Consider the following 17596-nt stretch of genomic DNA (forward strand, 5'->3'; position numbering starts at 1 on the left):
CAAAGACCAAAGTATATAAGGGTTTGTAAAACTTAAAAGCTGCAGTGGGACAGTAACAGAAGATAGGTTCTTAGAGAAGTAAAGGCTGGAGCCAACAAAAAAAGGTACAAATATTGATGAAAGTGTTATAATCAATATTATTTGTAAATCCTATTTTGTGCATGCCATATGAGATACGGCTCTTAGTGTTTCCTATTAATTTTAGTACAGTGAACATTTCTCACAACTACGCACTTACACTCCAAGTACAAATTGCATCTTAGTATTTCTTTCTGTATGTTGCAGTATAATCTGAGAGTGATACTGAGATATAAACCTGCCTCACTAGACTTCAGAAATCTGTTGATTTCAAATTATGTCTTCTGTTTCTGTTTTGCCTCACTTACCCCAAAGTGTTAAGTGTACAACCATAGCACATTAACTTAAATATCTGCTTTCTGAGAAACTACTCATCACCCTTCCTCTGCTTCTAGTGCAAAATCCTGTCCTATGCCTTTTGTTGCTGCTGGGACTTTTTTCGGGTGCAGCTTGGATTTAGATGGAGTTACAGTTAATGCTCCTCCACAAAACGTTTTACCTGGGATGGCAAAACCCAGGATCCTTTGATGTTGAAAAATGAGGAAGCAGTGGCCTTAAGGCTCATGCAGGCTATTGCTGTGTTCTAGTACTGGTCCTTGATTGAGCTCTCCACTCTAAATTTCTTGAGCACTTGGTGTCACATAGGTATGTGCCTCACAGCCCTCCCAAAACTCAGCAAAGAGAAATATCCTGAGTGTAACTTGAAAGTGGAGTGAAAAAATATACATGGAAAAAAAAAGAGAGAAACTTAATTAGTGGGGTACAACAAAGACAATGTTGGTACATGCTGGCATTTAGACTACAGGGCTGTAACTGCAGCTTGCAGTGCAGGAGTATGCAGGACAGCACATCAGGAAAGTCAGCTTGGCCCTTTTTCAGTCTGCAGTTTTGTATATGCTGATCTACTATTCCAGCATAACTGTACTGGGCCAGGAGGGCTGTACTATGCTTTGCAAGCAGTTACTCCCCTATCAGGACTGTATTGGACTGTACTGGTTTGGCAAGGAAAGCCTGGGCAAGCAAATCCCCTCTCTCTGTCCCCCATATTTCCTCAGAGAAGAGTAACTGGAAACAGTGATGTTACCTCAATAATATTAAGGTGATCCCTTGATTATTTTGGTCTTAATTGCCTTTCCATTACCAGCAGTGGAACAATAAAATACAGTATTGAGAAAAAGATGCACAATTCTGTTTCTAAAATACTGTGGTGTATTTCTGAGTTACTACATGTCCTTTATCATCATGCTGACCAGTTGACCTCTCAGTGTTACAGAGTCTTCAGGGTGGTGCTTGCCTTGCCATGTGAGGTTTACACTTCAAAGCAGAGCCACTGTTGGCAATGACTTGGGCTCTTAAAAGTGTAGCATTCAATTTTCGTATTGTGGTGTGAGTTTGGGAGCACTCTCCAGTTGCATGAGTTTTAATGCCATTTGTTAACTCAGGCTGTTTCTTATTGCAAAGCTTTTAGCCTCTGTTGCCATGTCACTGTTGAACGCAGACTTGATCCGTGCTGGCTAAAAAGGTATTCAGAAAGATGAAAAGAAGATTTTTAAGATTTGTAAAAATGAACCTTAAAGGCATTTACTAATAATAAATGTATTAACATAATAAATACACTATGCATAATATCATGTGGTTGGAACCAAGTCAATTTTCTTCATAACCTAGCAATCCCATTTCAAAAGTTCAGTTTCCCCCATGCTCTTTTTTTCCTTTTTCAGATGTGTGTCCTGACTAGAAAAACCTTCTGTCTTCATGGCAACTAAAATCTTAGCAGCAGCACAAAACCAGCCCAGAGTAATATTCAGCTACTGAATCCTCAGAATCCTGCCCTGTGTGAGACCTTAATCTTGGCTTTAGAGTGAACACTTTTTTAAATACACAAGACAATGCAATCTCTGAAAAATCATGATCCTGGGGCTGTCTGTAGCATAGGCTCTCAGTTTTGAAGGAAAAAGGGAAAACCAGGAAAACACTTCTGCCTGTGCAACTGAAAATTAGAAACCAGGTATGATGATACTAGAGGAGGTCTAAGATTGCAGTTTAGAGGCCAGTGTTACTTTTCCAGGCTCTCTGGCTCAGGAAACCCCTCATGTCTCATAGTTTGTTTATTCTCCATATATTATTCTTTTCAGAGTGACATTTACTTTTGGTCATAAATGTGTGCAGGAGTTTGTTTCATTTTGTTTATTTTGTCTGGGGAAAAGCATTAGCCAGGTTGTACTTTCACACCAGAAATGTTATTGTTTGGCTTACACATGCAATTAAAAAAAAAATAAAGAATTGTTGGTTGCTTCTGGTATTAAATATAACAATATGGAGTAAATAAAGCATAAAGTCACATAGTATTTATTAGCCGATTCCAGTTTATTTATTGAACCAAGCATCATTACTGGCTGTGAATGGATCTCATTCTGCTGGTGTCAGTGATGTTGTGCTTAGTCCTGCAAGCTTGAAAGCAGCTGGTTATGGCTGAGAAAAATGCTAAATAGGGTTTGAAACACTGTTCCATGATTTTCAAAGCACTGGTACTATTTTAGCCTGAAGAGGGGGATTTTGTGTTCAAGCAGAGGTGGTAGAGAAACCTCAACCACCCTCAAAACTGAACGTGCAGGACTGTTTCTGTATGAGGTAGGCTGAGTCTAGGAGTTACAAAGCTAATTCCGTGGTGATGTATGACATGCTATTTCCAAATTCATGCTTCTGAGACTTCATTGAACTGTGTGGTTTTAATATATTTGGGTCTCCTCCGATCTGAACACCTGCCTTATTTGTGCTTCCCCCATTGCACAGACACTATATATCTTTAAGTATGGCAAAACTGGTATAAATACTGGTATGAATATAGTTAACCAGAGGAACTCGCAGGTCCTCTGCTGAAAAAATATTATGAAACAAATGGCATTTTAATTATTATTAAATACACGGACACAGAAATGACTCTCTGATAAACGTGGTACTAATGCAGTGGTGCCATATAGGTCATTGGTAGACCAAAAACTGTTGTCATGCTAGGGATGCGATTGTGTAAGTGCTAGGAAGGAGGAATTAATTCACTCAGATTGCCAGAGACTCTGAAGTGCAAGTCATTTGTCCTGCCTAAGCAGAAGGTGATCCTGGCCTTGGGACTGTTGTTTATTGTTTGGTTTTCCTGTGGCCTGGCTGTTCCCTAGGGGCAGAACAGCGCACTGGAGGATTTCAGAGTCTGCAGTTTTCCTGTTGCGTACTGTGCAGATGATGTAAACAACTGCATTGCAGTCAAAAGGGATCATATGGAAGGGAACTGCACCCTGGAGTGCCTCTTTCTCTCTTCACCAAGCTCGAGAACATCAGTGGGATGTACATTTTCCTTTGTTATGGTAAGCTGTTTATACTTAAGCTAATTATAATGTACTGAAATAAGTTACTGGGTTTTTTATTGCCATTATAGGTGCTGAGGAAGCAAAGGACTCTAAAAGGGAGTCTTGAAAGGGTATCACTTTGAAAGAAGTGAGAAACACATCTTGTTTCATCAGAAACTATGTTCTGGACACAGCAGAAACACATGGGAAGGTGAAATGCTCTTATGTCCTGGCAGCTTTGAGATCTCATAGAAAATAGTGCCAAAGGCAATACAGGATCACAGTCACCACAACAGACCAATACCACATAGAAAAAGGTTAAGCTTGGTACCTATAGTGGGGCCTGCTGAAAAAGACAACACTGCTTAAAAAGACTGAAGTCATGTGAACTCAAAGGGACCAATTATTTTTTTTCAGCTGTGCTGGTCTCACCTTAAAGGCACCTGCTGAACTATTCCTGCTCTCATTTCAACCCAGGAAATTCACAGGTGGTTCATGTTAGATTATGGGGACCTTCATAATCATCATTTTTATATTACTGCTTCTCTGCTCACTGTATTTCAGTGCTTTGATCAGAGAACTGGTTTTCCTTATAGTCACAGATGGTTGCTGTTTGACAGCCTGACAGGCAGACAAAGTAAACACGCACCAAAATAGAATATTCTTTTGTTTTGGCGAGTCAGACCAATGCCATGTGGGTAGACACTGCTCCGTAATCCTCCCAGCTGCATTAGAATGGGCAGAGGGTGTTGTGTGTAATGGTGCACAGGGATCCTGCATCGTTCTCTCCCAGACTGTCCTGCTGAAGATTTGATCAACAAATCTGAGCTTACAATGAAATTTCACTATTACTTTTTTCGATTAAAGTAGTAAGTGTTGCCATTACATAGTGCTGTGCAATTTCAAAGGGTTAGTCTGCAAAAATCCCATCTGGCAAAGATGTGCCTGATGCTGCATATCAATGGAAGTTTTGAGCACAGATCAATAGCAGGATGAAATGCTACATAATTACTGTATGTGCCTGTATCTTCTTCTCTGCATTCGCAATGTTAACAAAATAAAGAATAAAAAGGAGTTTTGCAAAAAAGTCTTCACAAACTGTTGGGGTCACCAAGGACACAGATTCTAATATAGCAATAAAGTTAGTTACCTAGGCAATATAAGTCTCTTTTTATGACAAATGTCTTTATTATGAAAAGAGAAATCCAATATCAATAGTGATTTTGAAATCGATTAAATGCTTTGGATTAAGGACTGTTCATTGACATTTGTGGCAACTTGAAGAAAAGTGACATCTGGTTGGTGAACTCTCCTGGGGTAATTCAGTGGATTGGAAATCTGGTTTTCCATACAGAAATTGTTACTGACCTATTGATGTGAAATGACATTGCTTCCTTTTTGGCAGCTTAGTCAGTAATAGTGAAAGTCCCACCAGCTTAGATTGATCTTTTGCCAGGTAAAGGGAAAAAAGAATCAAATACGGAACTGGTAGCCTGGCCCCAGAAAAAGACATGACAAATTTCTCTTTCTCATTGTGTATTAATTAAAGTGAGCTTAAAGCTATGCATTTTGTCATTACCCTTATTTCAATTGAAAATAATGAAGCTACCAAGAAAACAGATTTTATTTTACTGATATATTACTTAGTTGAAGACCAGCTCTTTATATTCAGTACTTGAAACAAAAGATTTATTTAATGTAAATAGCTTCAAAGAAACTCCATTACCAGGGAAACATTTGTATAAAATATTCTCTTTATGTTTCCTGGTTCAGGTTTAGCTGGCTGATGAGGCTAAACAGCAGTTAGTCAAGTACTTCTGTTGAAAAGGAGAATCAAGCCTGTTATACCTAAGGGATGAAGGGGGGGAAGAAAGAAAAAAAAAAGTGGTGTTAAATTTTATTTAGGATTTAATTCCTTTTGGAACCCAGCGGTGTATAAATACCTATGACTCCCAGGCCATAGTTCCAGCTTAGGATCTTTGAGAGCTTTGCCCTCATTGCAAAGACTGCATGTCCTATCAATCCACAATTAATAGAATAAAACACACTTGGGGGTGGCTTTGGGTGCTAATCTTTTGCCTGTTGCACCCTGTGGCTACTTAGAAACCCAGGACCTGAAATTTTCAGCTAGCAGAGGGGACATAGACATGTGGGACACACAGAGGCATGGATGGCACAAGGCCAAGGCTGCCGCAGGTCAAAAAGCAGCTTGTATAATTCAATCCTGAAAGTATTTTTAAGGAAAGTATTTTAAACCATTCAATTTCTTAAAAATGGTAGATACTGTAATTTTTAACTTGAATTTGTTTTGCTTGATATGCATAAAATTACAACAGATTATGTTTCATTCAGAAAAAAACCTAGGTAGAAATTGCAAAAACTTGTTTTCAAATACTTTGCTAATGTCAGTACAATTTGGAAATCAGAATCATAGAATAGGATCATAGAATAGTTAGGGATGGAAAGGACCTTAAGATCATCAAGTTCCAACCCCCTTGCAATGGGCTGGGACACCTCACACTCAGCTACGTCACTCAAGGCTCTGTTCAGAATGGCCTTGAACACTGCCAGGGATGGAGCATTTACAACTTCCCTGGGTAACCCATTCCAGTGCCTCACCACCTTTACAGTAAATAATTTCTTACTTATATTCAATCTAAACTTCTCCTGTTTAAATTTTAACCTGTTACCCCTTGTCTTATCACTACAGTCCCTAATGAGGAGGCTCTCCCCAACATTCTTACAGGTCCCCTTCAGATACTGAAAGGTTGCTACGAGGTCTCCACGCAGCCTTCTCTTCTCTAGGCTGAGCAGCCCCAACTTCCTCAGCCTATCATCTTCATACAGGAGGTGCTCCAGTCACCTGATCATCCTCACGGCCTCCTCTGGACTTGTTCCATGTCCTTTTTATGTTGAGGACACCAGAACTGCACACAGTTCTCCAAGTGAGGTCTCACAAGAGCAGAGGGGCAGGATCACCTTCTTCGACCTGCTGCTCATGATCCTTTGGATGCAGCCCAGGATATGGTTGGCTTTCTGGGCTGCGAGCACACACTGCTGGTCCATGTTCAGTTTCTCATTGACCAACACCCCCAAGTCCTTCTCCACAGGGCTGCTCTGAATCTCTTCTCTGCCCAACCTGTAGCTGTGCCTGGGATTGCGCCGATCCAGGTGTACGACCTTGCACTTGGCATGGTTAAACTTCCTAAGTTTGGCATCAGTCCACCTCACAAGCATGTCAAGGTCCCTCTGGATGGCATCCCTTCCCTCCAGCGTATCAACCGAACCACACAGCTTGGTGTCATTGGCAAACTTACTGAGGGCGCACTCAATCCCACTGTCCATGTCACTGACAAAGATGTTGAACAAGACCTGTCCCAACAGCAATCCCTGAGGGACACCACTCATTACTGGTCTCCAGCGGACATTGAGCCATTGACCACAACTCTTTGTGTGCGGCCATCCAGCCACTCCTTTATCCACCGAGTGGTCCATCTATCAAATTAATGTCTCTCCAATTTAGAGACAAGGATGTCATGTGGGACAGTGTCCAATGCTTTGCACAAGGCCAGGTAGATTACATGAACTGCTCTGCCACTGTCCATCAGTTCTGTAGCCCCATCATAGAAGGCCACCAAATTGGTCAGGCAGGATTTCCCCGTAGTGAAGCCATGCTGGCTGTCACCAAGAACCTTGTTGTTTTTCATGTGCCTTAGCATGCCTTCCAGGAGAATCTACTCCAAGATTTTGCCAGGCACAGAGGTGAGACTGACTGGTCTGTAGCTCCCCGGGTCATCCGTTTTCCCCTTCTTGAAAATGGGGGTTATATTTCCCTTTTTCCAGTCATCGGGAACTTCACCTGACTGCCATGATTTTTCAAACATGATGACCAGTGGCTTAGCAACTTCATTTACCAGCTCCTTCAGGACCCACGGATGGATTTCATCAGGTCCCATGGACTTGTGCACGTTCAGGTTCTTAAGATGGTCTTGACCCAGATGCTCTCCTACAGTGGTCCCAAGGTCTTCATTGTCACAGTTCCTGGGTCTGCCTTCCAAGACTTGGGTGGCATGGTCATAGCATTTGCCAGTGAAAGACTGAGGCAAGGAAGTCATTAAGAACCTCGGCCTTCTCCAAACCCAGGGTAGCCAGTTCTACCGATAGCTTCTAGAGAGTGCCCACATTGTCCTTAGTCTGTCTTTTATTTGCAACATAACTATAGAATCCTTTCCCGTTATCTTTCACATCCCTAGCCAAGTTTAATTCTAACTGGGCCTTAGCTTTCCTAACCTGGTCCTTAGCTTCCTGGACAACATAGCTGTATTCTTCCCAGGCTGTCTGTTCTTGCTTCCACCTTTTATAAGCTTATTTTTTTCCCTCGAAGTTTCCTCAGCATCCCCTTATCCATCCAAGGAAGTCTCCTGGCCCTCCTGCTGCACTTCCTTCTAGCTGGGACACAACAGTCCTGAGCTTGTAGCAGGTGATCCTTGAATATCAACCAACAGTCTTGGGCCCCCCTGTCCTCTAGGGCTATATCCCATGGAACCTTACTAAGCAGGTTCCTGAAGAGGCCAGAGTCTGCTCTTTTGAAGTCCAGGGCAGTGAGCTTGCTGCACGTTCTTCTCACTGTCCTCAGGATCTCGAACTTGACCATCTCATGATCGCTACAACCAAGGCTGCCCTGAAGCGTCACATTTCCAGTGAGCCCCTCCCTGCTGCTGAGCATGGCACCTCTCCTTGTCAGCTCCTCTATTACTTGCAGAAGGAAGTTGTCTTACAGACAATCAAGAAACCTCATGGATTGCTTGTGCCAGGCCATACCATCCCTCCAACAGATATCAGGGTGGTTGAAGTCCCTCATAAGGACAAGCGCCTGTGAGTATGAGGCTGTTCCTATCTGTCTACAGAGTGCTTCATCCACAGAGTCCTCTTAATCAGGTGGTCTGTAACACATCCCCACAGTAATGTCCCCCATAGCTGTTCTCCCTTTAACCCTGACCCACAAACTCTCTGTTGACTGATCACCTGTCCCCAGACAGAGTTCCATACTCTCCAGCCTACCCCTAATATAAATAGCAACTCCCCCTCCCCATCTGCTGGGCCTGTCTTTTCTAAGCAGCCTGTAACCTTCCAACACTCCAGTCATAGGAGCCATCCCACCATGTTTCTGTGATGCCTATTATATCATATCCCCGTAGACGTGCACACATCTCTAATTCCTCGTTTGTTCCCCATACTACAGGTGTTTGTATAGAGTCATCTGAGCCGAGCTCCAAATGAAGCCAGCTCATTGGCTGGAGCAGCTGAAGTATCTCTACATTGCTTCGAGCATTTATTATATATGCTGGCAACTGGCTGGGACTGTTGGGATGGAATGATGCCCATCTACTAACACATCTAATTTAAAGCATCCTTGACTGGTCTGGCAAGCCTCCTACGAAAACCACTCTTCCCCTTTGTTAGAGCAGCTCCACCAGTCTCCAGTAGACCTGGCCTCCCAAATTGAGTCCCATGTTGGTTTAGTGAGAGGTGTCCCTGCCCATGGCAGGGGGGTTGGAACTAGATGATCTTGAGGTCCTTTCCAACCCTAACTATTCTATGATTCTATGTTCTAAATACCCAACCCCCTGGCTACAGCACCACTGCTCTAACCATTTATTAACCTGGCCAATCTGCCTAGCCTTTTTAAGGTCCTCACCTTTATCCTGGAGAATTGATGAAAACACTGTCTGAGCTCCAGAGCCTCTAACCACCTCTCCAGGGGCTCTGCAGTCCTTCTTAATGTTCTCTGGGCTACTGCTGTCTGTATCAGTAGCACCCACATGGATCACTAGAAGTGGGTAATAGTCCGTGGGACTTACTAGAGCAGGCAGCTTCCCTGTAACATCCCTGATCTGTGCCCCTGGTAGGCGACACACCTCCCTCGAGGTCAGGCCGACAGATGGGTGCCTCTGTGCCTTTCAAAGTAGAGTCCCCTACCACAATGACCCGCTGCTTTTTCCTGCCCACACCAGGAGGGATGTTCACCAGTGCATCAGCGGGTTGTTCATGTGGCCAGGTGTGTGTTTCATCATTAGTCCCCTGCAGAGCTGTGAAGCCGTTCTGGGTGGGGACAACAGATTTAGGAGGAAGCCCCTTGCTTTTAATTGTCCTCTTTCTCCTTTCTTTGTTGTTTTTTTGTTACTGGTTCCCAGCTTCCTGGGTTAATGCCCTCCCTCTTTCCTGTATGCACCGCGATGGACGCCTGAGGCCCCTGCAGTTTGGGGCTGGAGCAAGCAGCCCTGCTTCCCCCCAGCTCCCCTGACACCTTTCAGCCTGCTGACAGCGTCCCGCAGCTCAGCCCCTGCTGCAGGAGGGCCTCCACCAGGGCGCACCGGGGGCAGCCCTGCCTATTGTGCACCCTTCCCTCACCAGACCAGTGCAGGCACCCTGTACACCCCGAGCTCTGCCCTGCAGCCTCCCCTCCCATCGGCTCTGTCTGGGTGCCTACGCTGGGCACCGCCGGGGCAGCGCTCCCAGGCCGGGCCCTGGCAATAAGCTGGGCGCTCACCATCCCGCTCGAACTGACGCACCACCCCCTACCGGCTCGCGCTCCCTGGGGCAGGTTTTTACCCCCTCAGGGCTGGTGCCGCTGCTCCTGGCTCCGCCCCCTGTGAGTCCCTGCTCGCGTCCGCGGAGCTGCTGGCTCCTGGGCAGGTCCTGTCGAGGACTTGAGGCTCCCTCGGTGGCTCTGGGCGCTCTGAGTTGAGGCTCCTGGGCGCTGATCTCTCCGCCGCTCCGGTGTTGCAGGCGTCCTCTCTCGAGCTGCTCACCTCAGCAACTGACCCAACAACACTGTAACTTTTTATTAATAACTGTAAGTTTGCATGAACAACTCTACCAGTGGAAACAACCATAAATACAGACAGAAAAAAGTGTTTCCACAGAAGAAATTGCTTGGTTTTTCAATTCACTTTTTCAAGTGCTTTCTCATATTAAGATAAATTAAAGTCAGGGAAGACTGTATCTTAAAGGGTTGAGAACATAGAAGATCTCATGAAGAAATAACCAGCAATTAAATTTTAAAAGCATACAAAAATACGTATAAAATGCATATATTGAGACTTACGGATGATTTCCTAGACATTTGAAGTAGATGCTAATGCTCAAATTCTTTTTCATTCAAGTATTAAAGGCATCTCTCTGTAGCAATGAGTATCTGAATATGAATTGACTACAACTAAGTCGATGTGCACTGAAAATGTTTATTATTTGTACCTGAGTTGCATTCTGCTATTTTTTCTATCATTATGTTATTTGTCCCAGAATCTGCAAGAGACTTATTTGTCTCATTTTTCCAGCCCAGTGTTATTTACAAAAGGATATCTTAGAAAATAGTTGAAACTATTAATGCTTTTTTTTATTGAATCATGCTACAAAATATAAAGCTTGAGGATTTTCTCAAGGTAGAAACAGATATACAGTGTTTTGAGTAAGCACAAAGCTTTGTTTCCCACAGCATAGCTGTTGTCTTTCTCTTAGACAATGATAGTTTCTCAGTCTGCTTGCTGAAGAATCCTCCAGGCCCTTTACACTGTAATCTCATGTAGGAGTCTATAAGATAAACTTGCTGATGTTAGATGTTTGTTGGATGTGTCCCATCATGTTTTAAAATTGTTCTCAGCAACAGAGCTACTTCAGTTAATTTTCTGTCCCTCACCTTCCATGAAATGTATATCTTGTTTATTGTAAAATGAATATAAACTGAAATGATTAAAGCAATCTGAAGTTTAAATGTTATGACTAAGCTGTTAACTTCGGTTACTTCTGGCAAGAGTAACATCATCCATCTACAGTTCCTCTGTATTGAATTAATAAGTGAGGTTTTTATTCATCTTCTCCAGGTGTCTATTGCTTTAGGAAAATTCAGGAGTCAACATTGTCCCTCATTTTAGAGAACCAAAAATGAGAAAAATCACTCAGCTTGTGTCTGTGCATTAAATCAGTCTTGAAATAATTTATCCTCTCCATGAGCCTTTCAGATGCACAAATCTCATTTATGCAGCTTCTGTGCAACTTTCTTCACAGCTTTCATTTGATTTGCTTATCCATGTGCTTCTGCATTCTCAGGTTGGATTTTGGGCTTAACAAAATGCATGGTAAGTCTTTGTGATGTTTTAGATACTCTGAGTAAAGCAGATCGTTAAAATACAGCTTAACCTAATGGATCACCCTGGAGTATAAAATGAAAAACAAAGAAGAAAAAAATTCCTTCTCCATACTGTAATCAACAGAACTTCAAAATTGTTTTCTTTAGTAACCCCTGCAGCAGTGGAAAATAATCACTGAAGCGTATGTGCCTGTGGTTGTGGGGGGCTGGAACTAGATGATCTGTAAGGACCTTCCAAATCCAAGAACCTTTCCAACCCAAATGATTCCGTGTGGAAAAAACAGTATGAAACACTATGTTTGACTCCTTATTCCCTACAGCTTATCGTTTTGAATCCTGTGTCTGCATCTTAATTTTGGATTTCATTTGAGGGAGGGGTCATCTTTTTGTATTTTGTTTACATAGTGTCCTAATACACAGTTGCAGGCTCCTTGTGATATTGTTACATGAATAGGCTTAGTTTTTAATCAGAAACATCATTAAAAATGATTTATTGTACAGTATTACAGTCTAATAAGGTTTACATATGCTAAGACTTTTGTCATGGATCTAAACGTACTAAAGAATGAAACAGAAAGTTGTGTGCTTGGTAAAGCACATTGTGATATATTTACTTTGTCTGACAGGTGAAATCATCTTATAATTCATTTGAGCCTAGACTGCAATGGATGAAACAGCTCTCTGGGCCGGAGGCATCACAGAACCACTCTGGCCCCAGGTCCAGAGCCCCCAGCACCTCCAATGCCTTGTGGGAAGCAATCTGTTAAGACACACAACACACTTGCTCCCGTGGCTGGTGAGCTTCCCTGCCAGTTGGCAGAGGACATAAGTATTGCCTTTCCATAACAAAGGCGATTTTAGAGTTTTAGAGTCCTGATTCCTCACTTCTGGACAAGGGTGTAGCCTCCCAAGCAGCCTGCCCATGTTTTATTGGCTTATCTGTCTATTTTGTAGGAATCAGAATACATAAAGTGACTAGTGCCAGACTGGCTCTTGCCTAGGCATAGCACAGGATTGCAGCAGGAGCATATCTCCAAATTTGTGAATTAAGAAGTTCTCCCAGGCCAAATTAAATGGCAGAGAGATTTGATCTGAGGACTTACTGCAAAGATAGAAGAAGTGTTCTGCTAAATCCTCGCCACATCAGAGATATTACATTTGTAATTCTAGGGAAAAATGTCATTATGGAGGATTGGGACACTGCTAAATGTGCATTTCAAGCACAAAATTAACAAATCATTTCAAAGATATTAAAGGATCTTCATAAATTAACACCAGCATTAGGTATTCTTTTAATTGAGCTACTAGTTTTTAGCAGGCTGAAAAACAGTTCAGTTACCTTTACTGCCATTTGCCATTTAATGTAGTTCATGTTCGTCCATGCTCTGTTGCTGTGTTTGGTTGATTACTGGTCAAGACTTTAATCCCCTCATAGCAAACTGAAGTCATATCAGCACTGAAATGCTGCTGTGATCTGTTGCTACTTTATCAGTGCAAACAGTGTCTTGCTCTCTGACCCTTAGGCCAGTGAGTGAAGATGTACTACACAGGGGTACATGTACTAACTATATGTGGTTAGTTCAGAGTAGCAAGCACTAGACACTACCCTTGAGATTACTAGCAGAGCAAATAGTCCGTGTGGAAGAACAAGGACTGGAGCTGTTGCTTCACAGGGTGTAGCATTAGTACTTATGGTAAAAAGATAATTGGGTATCCTGCATACATTAAATGGTTGGACCATCCCAGTAATGGAGAGGAATTTTAGCATAGAAAGAAAGAGGAGTTAAAAAAATTAAAATACAAACAGAAACGATTATTCCTCACAGTTTTATTAAGCTTCAAACAAATAAATGTAAACATAAGCATGAGGAATTAATATAAAACATAAGATAAAACAGAAAGATAGAAAGTCTGTACTTTGTCTATCACCATGACCTCTTCCAACTCTAACCAAAGATCAGGCCTCAAAAGGATGCATCAGTCTATGATTTGAAGTAATGTTTTCTCAAAAAGCTGAAGAAAATACAAAATTACAATAAAAGTCAGAGGCTTATACAGTAAATTCATTAGGAATGAGATGAAAAAACAAACCTGAAAACCTGCTCCTGACAAATATATGATTATTATGTACCATAAAATGCACTGTCAGATTTCAAAAATATAACAATGGTCTGGAAGCTTCATTGGCAATACCTTTGGTGAAGAAGAGAAAGATTTGAAATATTTTCCATCTATTGGTTTAATGCCAAAAGTAGCTTTTCTGAATCTCAGGCTTTGCATACCTGTACAGAACATGATAAGAAGGCTCACCAGATTCCCTTCAGTAAGAATATTTCCTGGAAGAATTTCATGGTGCAATCCAATTAGCCTTCTCATAGATGCAAAAGTCTTCACACAAATAGCTCTCTGTGTTCATGTGCGTTGAGCAGTTCAAGTGAAAAGCCATCAGTGGAACTGAATTAAAGCCATAGAGCCAAGGTTTCTCCTGGTATAAATCATGTACATTGCTATAATAAAACAACACGTAGCAGAAGCAATTCTTCACACCACTGAGTTTTTGACAGGGAGCTGGTCCAAGAATCAAAATCTTACTGTTTCAGCTTACATATTTCTTAGTGTGTAGGAAAACCTAAAGTATAATATGCTGTAATAATTTTGTGACATTTCAGAATAGAATGTATGTGACCTAGGATCTAACCCCCCCTTAAAATTAGTTGGGATTTATCTTATTTTTCTTTTTTTAATGATCTTGGTCATGCTAGTGAACGGCATTTTCTTATCTGCAAAATGTAGTGGAGGTATTGTACCATGTCCTGATTTTACCAGTTGAAGCCTCTTTCTTTTTCATAGTCATAAAATATATGTCAAGCACTATAAGCAACTCCTTTATGCCTTGCTTGCAGTGCTGCAATTAGTATCATACTGTGTCATATTCGAAGCTCAGTGACTGTTAAATGTGCTACGCCTGCATCACACTAACTACTATATCAGTCATTTTAGATGACCCCCTTGAAAATTGCTGCCAAAAGTTTATATGTCAGAAATCACTTTCAAAATGCTTATGAAGTGAAGAATTTCCACAGCTTTTTACCTACTCAAATGCTAAAAACTGTCAGTCAATGAAATCAAGCTCGACAGCTTATATTCGAAGACTCACTATTCAAAGATTTGCTTGAAAAATTATTCCTATCATCTGTCAGTAATTGGGTTCTGTGTTTAGTCAGTTGCTCACTTTTATATTGTAATAGCCACTGGAAGTTGTTACAAAAGATGTGCCAGAACCCTTGGTATTATTTTTAAATGGGATGAATCGGGGCCATGTACGTCAGCACCGCAGTACCTGAATGTTGCTTGTTGTGTGAGGTGGAAATTCAGTCGTTTTCCCCATGTGTGCAGCTGTTTTCATTCAAGTTCTGTACTGTTTCATCAGAGTCTTCAGTCCCAAATGGAAGTAAAAATATGACCCAGGTACTACATACAGAAGATTTCTTTATGAAACAGTTAGTAATTGATAATATTTTTAGAGAAGGGAGTTTAAGCTTTTTTTTTTTTTTTTTTTTTTTAAGTTTAAGGATTTGAACTGTAAACTCCTCCTATAGGCCCATTAGTGAGGTTGAGATTTGATTTACGACTGAAACTTAATCTTTTTAATTTTCTGGGAAAACACACTAATATGCTCTGCTGTAGGTGGGACTTTAGTAATATAGCCCAGGTCCAAGCCTAAGTCTGCAGAACCTATAGGCTAGATTTCAGTGTTTATTTTATAATAGCTGTATAGCATCAACATAGTGTGAGACGTCCCTGCGCATGCCAGGGGATTGGAACTAGATGATCTTAAGGTCCTTTCCAACCCTAACTATTCTATAATTCTATGATTCTAATATAGTGCTAAGAGTAAATATCTTCAATGAACTGCTGTTAATTGAAAATGAGTCACTCTTTTGTCTTTTATCCATTTCAAGACTGGACGAACATTTTGTTGCAATGAATGGCAAAAGTGCAATTGGACTTTTTGTGCCCTGTTGCCAACCTGTACCAAACCTTTCCACTTCCTCACTTTGTAACAATCTCAGTTTCACCAAGGGTTTTCCTAAGTGCCATTGGTCCTTCTGCTTAGCTTGAGCAGGGAGCGGATATGGGTACTGGGGGTTCAGAAAGCAAGCTTATCAGTGCTGAAGGCTGTCAGCAGGACTACTGACAGACCTGTTCAGAGCATAATAAATGTATGTCTTTATGACTGGGCTCCTTACAAAGCAAAGTCACAGAAAAATTCCACTGCAGCCATCTGTCTTTTACATAGTAAAAGACAGGTTCAGTGCTCTCCTCATTCTCAAAGGATTTCATGTTCTTTTTTTGACTTCCCAGATGACTCAAGCTCTAGGCCAAGGGCAGAACATAGTGTCCTGTCCTAGTAGGAGGGAAATTCAAACAGAAAAGGGGGAGATGTGTGTTCTTGTCTTTTGATTACTGCTTCATTTTGCATTAGACTCTCCTTGATAAACAAAAATAATGATGGGATCAGCACATGACTGTGATTTAGTCAGTATGTGTTAATTGCAGAGAATTTTTATAGCTCTTGTAACGGTGCTGTCTAATGTTCCTACTGGGCCAACTGTTACTGAAATAGAAATAAAAGAGGTTTCTTCCTTATTTAAAACTGTCTCTTTCTCCTGTGAAAGAGGCTCTGTAGCCCCAGGAGGAGTAGTCAGTCACCAGGATATGCAATGCTGTGCTGCCTTGCCTTCTGCAGGAAGGAGGTGCAACTTCCAGAGATCTGTGTCCCCTCCGCTAATGTCCAGTAGCACTCAGGTCTTCATGCAAAGGATAAGCTATGTCATAGGTACTTCCTTTTAATATGGTGTGATTATATCATGGTTATAAGCGTGTGTATATGTTTCTAAATATACTTGGGTATATAAATACCAACGGCTATAACAGTATGAGTATGAAAAAAAGGCCCACAGTTGATTTGAAATGAATGCATAAACCGTGGATAGGAGTGTCAGTGGGAACATCTTCACTGACTTTCATGAGCATTCATCCAGGCTCTCCCCAGAAAAAGAGATTTTGGGATTCTCTGCTGAGTACGGAGAGTTCTAGGAATCAGATTGCCCTTGGATGGGAGGACAAAGACATTTCTAACAGACTGCTCTTGGTTTTCTGTAGTCTAGTGAGGAGCCTGTTTGCTCCTCACATTTTGCTGTCTGGCCTAGCTGTTTTAAACAGCAGGCCTTTGGATGCTATTCCTTTAACTTCAGCCTCATTTTCCTGGTCTATTGCAGCATATTAGCTATGAGAAATATTCTAAAACATAGGCATTCAGCAGAGGAATTTCTCAAAAAAAGAAGCCAGTGTATTTTAATTATATGAAATTAAAATCTATTGCATCTAATGTTCAATTTAGACACTCCTCCCTTGGCATTATAAATGTGTGTAACCTTTTATTAAAGGCAAGAGAAAGCATAATTTAGTCAAAACCAAATATATTTCAAGGTAGTGGCTGCTTTCAAATCTCTGTTACCTATATAAAAATAATCTAAAATAGATGACTGTTAACTTGAGCCCCTAAAGGAGGTGAGAGTAGGATTTCTTATTGGTTGAGTGTGACAATAGTGCCTGGGAGTTGGTCAAATACATTACTGAAACCTTAGTTTGACTCTCATGGTCTTTTCTTTTTACCCAGAGAATGCTGAAACCCCCACAAGGAGGTCTGCAACCATGGAATTTATTACAAAGGTCTTAAGGTTCCAGACTACCTCTATTGGAGCTGCCTGTCAAGAAAACAAAGCAAGTCAGATTAGAAGGTCGAATCTAAGTGAAATTGGACTCCTTAGCTAATTGTTGTGTTATCTGCCATTGCTGGAGTGATAAATCTTGAGAACACTGGAATAGTTTTATACTTTGTAGATGCTCTTCAAAGAATTTCCTGCCAAGTGCACAATGGCAATATGTGATACTCTGTGTATCCCCCAAAGTATTACAAAATGATGATAACTCCAGTATGAAGACCATCAGCAGCCCTAATTTT

The sequence above is a fragment of the Lathamus discolor genome, chromosome 4 (genome assembly GCF_037157495.1).
Source record: "Lathamus discolor isolate bLatDis1 chromosome 4, bLatDis1.hap1, whole genome shotgun sequence".
Classification (NCBI taxonomy): Eukaryota; Metazoa; Chordata; class Aves; order Psittaciformes; family Psittacidae; genus Lathamus; species Lathamus discolor.